Below are 7,236 nucleotides of genomic sequence, written 5' to 3'. Positions count from 1 at the left end.
TTGGAAAAGTCCACTTTGTATAAAGTCCCAAACAGAGTACTTAAATTACCTGCACTTACTTATAAACCACAAATTAGAGCTGCATTAGATAGAATGGCAAATTCAGGCCATTCTGTCACTCTCCTCTAGGTTGGGCTCTAGTCCCCGTAACGCTATTTTGGAAAGCAATACACACAAATACAGGGCCCCAGACAACTTATTTCTCATTTCTTGCTGCTCTTCCAAATTTTACAGCAATAGTTGGATTAACTGAAGTATATGTGTTATTGGAAGTATCATTACACTTATATTCAAATAAAATATCCTTTCTCATTAATTAAAGTTGCTGCCTTAGTTAATACCCAAGCTAAAGTGAAAGATCAGCTCAGAGATGTTTCAAGCTCTTCTCTACTAGATCAAATGCAAGAGACTTACTCTAGGGATTCACATTGCCACATACGGCAGAGGCTTGGGGGCAGTGATTTCTTTACGCTTCCGCCTAAACAGCAACATCAGCCTTGTTCTTTTATATTCAGGTATTTTCCTGTTCCAGGTTTATTGTGAATTTCAGAGAAAAGGTATAATGAAGCAGATTCCATGACATCAGCAGCACAAAGCAGCCTTAAACTCAGGTCTGCTACCCAGCAGAGAACTTCTTCACTGTAGTTCTTCTGTGGTACAGTGCTACATACATTCCTTTATCTAATTATATCATATATTATGGTTAGAAATATCCTTATGTCTTGTACAAGAAATGCTGTTTGGCACCAAAACCATCTAGATAAAGTGTAACTACCCTGAAGCACAGCAACAGACCTATTAATGAGAGTCATTCCCCAGCAGCTTTGTGGTATCTCCTTGGCTATTTCAAGTATTTTTGAGTAAGTGATTTAACATTTATCTGTTCCCTAAGCTCAGAATTCCCTAAGCTCAAAGGCTGAATGGTGTACAATACACGTATTACAGCTATGTAAAACTAGGTGTTTTTTCTGAGTCAGTGTAAAAATCCAAATTAGTTCAAAGACAAATTTTGAGTAGATAATTAAATGTAACACTTTTCTGAAGAGAAGGATTATTAATATTCCTTTTATGATGCTACATTTATCTTTATGAACACATTTTAACGCTTAACCTTATTAATCTTAAAGAAAACACCTTTGGAAGCAGTTTTGCAACTGTGTTAAATAAATACATTGGTCTCTGGCTTGAGTACTCCAGAAGATCTTTCTGTACTTCCCAAGAATATTTTATAACACAAGAAAATAACACCCTGATGCTTTGATGAAGTTCATATTTCCTTTGACAGAAAATACAAAGACTACTTCTCGCTTCTTTGTAAGGAAAGTGGCTAAAAGAAAACAGTCCCAGAAGCCTGCACATTTTTGCTTCAATGTGCACTTTGAATTGCCTTTTTATTTGTGGTGTGGAGCACAAAGAATAATTTTGCATTAAGAAGAGTTTTCGGTAGCTTAATCCTTACATAAAAGGAACACTACTGAATTTAAACCTTCTCTTGCTGGAGTGTGAAAATAAGGATTTTTCACAGCCAAGAAAGGTATCTCTAAAGAAAAGGCAGATGATATCTGAGATACTTCTGTTGTGCATAATATTCTTCATCCCTCCTCTAACCATACTGTGCCATATATTACATTATAAACATCTGTACTTTGAGCCTAAACTTGCTAATACTTGTAATGATTTTAAAATAAGATTTTAGATATTTTTCTAGTTTTATTAGGGGAAGGGGGTTGCTTTTTTACAGGAGCTGCAAACTTTTCCTTCACACATTTTTGTTAAGTAAAAAAGTAAGTGTTCATTAAAGGAATACTAAAGCAATGAAAATGCCTTATTTAGGTATATATTTAAATAACTTCAAGAACTGGATTCCAAATCCTAGATAGTAACTGTAGATGATGTCCTAGATGCAATGACATGATTATGTCTTTTTTTTTTTTCCTGCTCTATATTTAGATGTCTTTTCAACTGTCCTCTTGAAAAAAGGGAGATGGGCTTAACTCCCACCAGTAGCTGATCAGATGCTACAGTCAGTCTTGAGGTCAGGTGTATCACCTGGTTTTCACAAAACCAGCACGTAGCTCAGCTGAGCGGCAGATGGACAACGGTGTATAAGAATTCTGCATACACGTGATTTGAGACAGATGGCCTGAAGAGTGTTATTCCATGGGGTGTAGATAGATTCCTCCAGGAGATGCTGTGGTAAGAGGTAAAAGTGCATTAGTGATATGCTGAACTTTATTATTTTGAAGAAATAGAACTGCAGCCCTGAAGAAGTGGGAAAAAAGAGGTCTAGAATCCTGTGGCTATACCACATTATTCTGCGCATGCTGGGGAGTCAGCCCACTGATTTACATGATTGCTTTTGGCAGAAAAAAATTTCTGCTCTTTGTATCTCTCTGAGAAATATTGGAATCTTCCACTCTTTTGCCTAAAGCAGTATTGCAGTATGGATGGTAGCAATTCCATAACGAACACTTTGAAAGTCCCATTATCATAGCTAAATAACTTTACAACATCAACAGTAAAGAAGTTGGGGAGAGGTAAACCTATCAACATGAATTTTCACCAAGGCACAGATTACTGGCAATGATTTTATCAATAGATTTATCTCTGGAATGCAAAGATTTTTACATACTGAGTGGTGCTCTGCCTAGTTTGCTGAGGCATGTAGATATTCAGGTAGCTGTTCAACATAACGTACACTCATTGTAGAGCAGTGAATATAGTCCTGTCACCCTCAGTTTTATTCTGTTGTTGTAACCACTAATACTTCCTGCCACTACAACCAATTATGAGACAAACACAGTTCTGACTTTCTGCAGAAAATTTCTATTTGCATTTGCAATTAAAATGTTGGTGGGAAGGGCTTTAAAATTTCGTATATTGACTGCTATTCTCTCTCTCCTCTCCATCCTTCCTCAAAAAAGAAACCCTTTGCAAAGCAGCATGTCTTCTACTTTTATTTGCTTATTCTCCCTGGGATTTAAGAGTTGCTATTGAGAGCAAAGGGGAATCTGCATCCATAAACAAGAGAGCCTATGTTCGCAAGTGTGGTCAAAAACTCCACAGGATCGCTTTTTATGTTATATTCTCTTCCCTTTATACTGTTCCTTCCTATTTCATTAAATTAAATGGCAATTATCTTCTTTCAAGCTTTCCAGCTTTTTAGAACAGGAGGGAAATTACTAGGTACTAATCACTAGGATCCTTAGTCATTAGCTGCTGAATAGAAATGGGCATTCTTCCACCTGCTCTTGACCTCTATTTCAAAATAAAGCTCATTTATCCTGAGAATTGAAGAAGATATTTGCTACAGAATGGGAGAGGGAGAAAATGAGAAGCTCAGACACAAAGAATGATGCAGAACAGGCATCCTCTTAGTGCCATTGTATTTTCTTGTTCTTACGAAAGTGGAAAGGTTCCTTTCCTGCTTACTAATTTTTATGATGATATACAGATGAGAAAATAAATGAAGTTTACTTTCAGCAGTGTTTTGTTTTGAAAGTCTTTAAAAAATGCCATTACCACTAAAGAAAGCACAAATCCAAACCCTGGAGAGTAGCTGTTGGAAATCATTAAATAGAAGACATGCATATTWAGAAACACAGAAGACAACCAGCAGACAAAACCTTCTCAGAGATTCTCAGAGAGACCTTAGCCTGTGAAGAAAGCTTGCTAAAGCATGAACTGTAGTCTAACATTTCTATACGGATTCTTATACTGTATGCTGTTCGAGCAGTTTCTAACAATGAATGAGTGATCTGACTACCATCTGTCATGTTTTTTTTTCTGACTTTTTTTTCCCCTAGGAGAATATGCAGTGTAATTTTTTGTTTTAGCTGTTTCTATCTGTTTGTTTTCATGCTGCCATATATTTGTATTAGACTAATGAGAGTTGAAGACATGTTCCTTGCACTTTTAGAGGGAAGGGGATAAAGTTTTGATGGTTCTCAGTTCCCACAAAAGTTTGTTCTACTGGTTTGACATGTAAATTACTGCTAGAGCTGACACACTTGTGGGTTTTTCATGTTAAAGAAGAATGGGAAAATTTATTCTCCAAATGATTCATGAGCAACTTGATGCAGAAGTAGAAGTTCACAGCTCCTTTAGAAGTTCAGAATTTGCACTCTTACAAAGAGCTTTGGGGGAGACTTAAAATTCTGAACAGTAAAAACACTAGCTGTTCTCAGGGTAGATCCATTACGTTTAAGCAGGCTTTTCAGATTTATAATGAAACAGGACATCGCAAAGCTCGTTGTTCACTTCTTACGGAAAGTCATAGGTCCTGGACATTAACAAAGCTGTTTTCTGATTACTATCTTTAGTATTACATTTGATGAGACTAAAGGATCCTTATAAATAGCCCCTTAGGCTATATCAATATGGCCTCAATCATGCATGCCCATGAATATGGGGTAGAAGAAATTCCTTGCCAAGTGGCCAAACACAGTCTAGCTTGTATCCAAGACCTTCTGGAAGAAGCTATTCCCATTCTGCATTTCAGCAGGACTGATCTTCAGCATGAGATGTATCCTGTAACCTTTTATGTCCATCTTTGCTTCACTCATGTCTGTAATGGCCTCCACACACTCTATGTAATAGCATAAGCCTGACATACCTCTTTAGCCTCCCTTCATGGCAATTGTTACAGCCAGGCAGTGTGCTGTATACTGTTGCTAGTATATCTCGGGAAGCTCAGTGTCAGAGGCCTCTCTTCAGGGCCATCCAAGCTGAGAGTAAGAAAACAAGTYATCCAGAGGCGGCTAGGTAAAGTCTATACGCCTCGGGTTAAAGACAAGAGGGATTGTTCCAGCAGGCAGAGTTCCCTTTTCCTTCCCACTTCCCATTATTGGTATATCCAGATTTCATAAGGTGGAGGAGGCAGAGCAGCAGATGCTGGTAGGACTTCTTTGTTCTCACAGATTCAGGTGATCAACAGTGTGTGCAGAGCACCTGCATGAGGAGCCCCACATTCAAGGTCCCATATGGAGGAACGTACACTACCCTAGATCAATGGCACACTTTTATCTCAGCAAATGTTAAGGTAGTTCTTGTCATCTAGTTGTTCTGACTCCTACCAGTGGAGCGCTCCAGTCCAGGATGCAAAATTCTGATGTTCATAAGACACAATGTGAACCTATGCACCATCGTTTTACAGAGAGCTGCCTACCTACACATGCAGTTGCATGCTGGGATGTGAGAGTGAAATGTAGTAGCTTCACAAATTCCTAGAGAAGTGCATACTTGAACTGTTCACTGTCTCATCGATTAAGTCAACAGCCAAATCCTAACCAGCACATCCAGAAATAAAAGGCTTCCATAAACAAAAAGGAGGTCTTCTAACAGTATCTTTTTGTCAGGTCGAAAACAGAAAGCTTTCCAAGACAACTCCAAACCATCATCTTGGCAGGACACAGGCAATGCACAGACCCCATCTGACAGGGTTTGATACACACAGTCACCAGATCACCATTGATCACCATAGGCTGGACAGTGTTCTGCTGGTTCCAGCTCCAGCCCCGCCGTGGTTCTGCCCCTGCGGTGGGGCATGTTATAGCACAAGCCAAGCACTCCTGTAACTTCTTGTCCATTCTCAGGTTTCTATGGCCGAAGCACCCTGTACTTCAGCATGGGATGGAGCTCAAGTGTGAACTAATGTGCAGCATTGGATGGTAAGGAGAGCTGCGCCCTGGCACAAAGCAGAACTTACACAACTGTATAGACACATTTTTAGCTGTTGCTCCTCACAGGACTTGTTCACTCTTCAGCTCCCCTCTTATTATTATTCCAGTTATCAACGTACATCAAAGTCTTCTCTTTTAGCTTTTGTTCTGCAGTAGTTTACAGTTTTGTGACAGGATTGAGTGAGAGTTTTTAAGGTGATTTTAGTATAGGAATGCCAAATGGTCACAGAGCAAACTAAACATTGTGAATTAAAAAGAACAAAGTAGCATGGCATAACATGAAAAAATGTTCTGAGCAGAGGCTAGAAGAAAATAAAGTCACTTCCTTATTATAAAAAAGTTTTCTGATTTGTGTATTTACAGCCATTTCTCTAAGTATGGATCTGTCCCTTTCACAAGATTAATAAATGTTTTCATAGTTTCTATTCAAGTGATAACTGCATTAGCAATTCATTGGACTATTTTTGTTCTTTTTTTTTGCGGAGCCCAGCAAAATTGCCCACGAATTTGCTTTTTGAAATATTTTTTGTTACATGGTTTAAAAGTTTTTTTTTTTATTTGAAAATGTATTTTAGCTCAAAGATTGCCATCATCACTGCTACTTTGAGGAATTATTTCTCCAATTCATTTTTTTTCCAGTCTGTGATTGATTATTGAAATAGTATTTATTCCCTCTGCTCCTTGATGGTTTCTAAATGTGAAAGAGCTTTTCAAGCAAATACTTCTGGTGTGAGTACTCGTGCAAAAATTTGTCATTATTTTCCCCCAAAATGAGAATTTTCGACTACCTTTCCACAGGTAGAAAAATAAATCTGTGGAAAACAAATACAGCGTCGAATGAAATGTGTGGATTTTTTAGCCTCATTCTTTATGCCTATAACCTAGCGTATTCCCTCTCCCGAAACAGCAGGCTTAGAGCAAAAGTTTTTCCCAGAGAAAAACAGGCTAAACGCCCGCACTCTGCAGACCCTCACACACCTCCCAACCCCCGCACCTCCGAGACGGTTAATCCCGCGCACGCGCATGTAGCCGCCTCGCTCTCGCTCCTCCTTCAGCCCCGCCCCAGTGAGGGCAGGCTGCCGTTTGCCTCCGCCCCCTTGGCCCTGCGGGGCGGTGCAGGCATGCCTGCGCGTGCGCAGCGGTTCGCCCTCTCCTTGCTATTTCCGCTGCCGTGGGGGCGGGGGCAAGTGTAACCTTCCTCAGAGCTGATTGGGCGCCGGCCGGCTGGGCTGGGTGCGCGCGCACTCGTGTGCCCGCCCTCTCTCCCCCGGCCCCTTGCTCTCGGGGGCGGAGTCGCGTTCTTCCCCCTCACCCCCCCCACTCCAGTTCCTCCACCCCTTCCCTCGGTGCTGCTCCGCGGGCGTCACGTGACGGCCCGCCCTGGGCGGGGAGGGAGGAGCCGCGGGGGCGCGCGCCGTCTAGTCACCCAGGTACGCGGGGCGGGGGGAGCGGGAGCCCCCCGCGGCGGCTCTGCCCCCTCCCCCCGCCGGTCTCCGGGGACCCGCGGCGCGGCGGGCCCGGCCGGCTCGGGAGGGCCATGGGCGGCGAGCCCGGC

At 41.3% G+C, this 7,236-nt stretch overlaps 1 protein-coding gene across 1 annotated transcript in view; it reads left to right on the top strand.

Annotated features, from left to right (window-relative positions):
- The first annotated feature begins 7,042 nt into the window (after window positions 1-7,042).
- SHPRH (SNF2 histone linker PHD RING helicase) overlaps window positions 7,043-7,236 on the top strand; it is a 53,256-nt gene continuing 53,062 nt past the window's right edge. Inside the window, exon 1 of the mRNA XM_085310543.1 lies at window positions 7,043-7,111. The gene's annotated coding sequence lies outside the window, so the exon portion shown is untranslated. The remainder of the gene's footprint in view (window positions 7,112-7,236) is intronic.

This window comes from Rhea americana, unplaced genomic scaffold (assembly GCF_003343005.1).
Source record: "Rhea americana isolate MKP2758 unplaced genomic scaffold, rheAme1 scaffold_108, whole genome shotgun sequence".
Taxonomy (NCBI): domain Eukaryota; kingdom Metazoa; phylum Chordata; class Aves; order Rheiformes; family Rheidae; genus Rhea; species Rhea americana.
The sequence above is the reverse complement of the archived record's forward strand: the minus strand, read 5'-3'. Positions and strand labels throughout refer to the sequence as shown.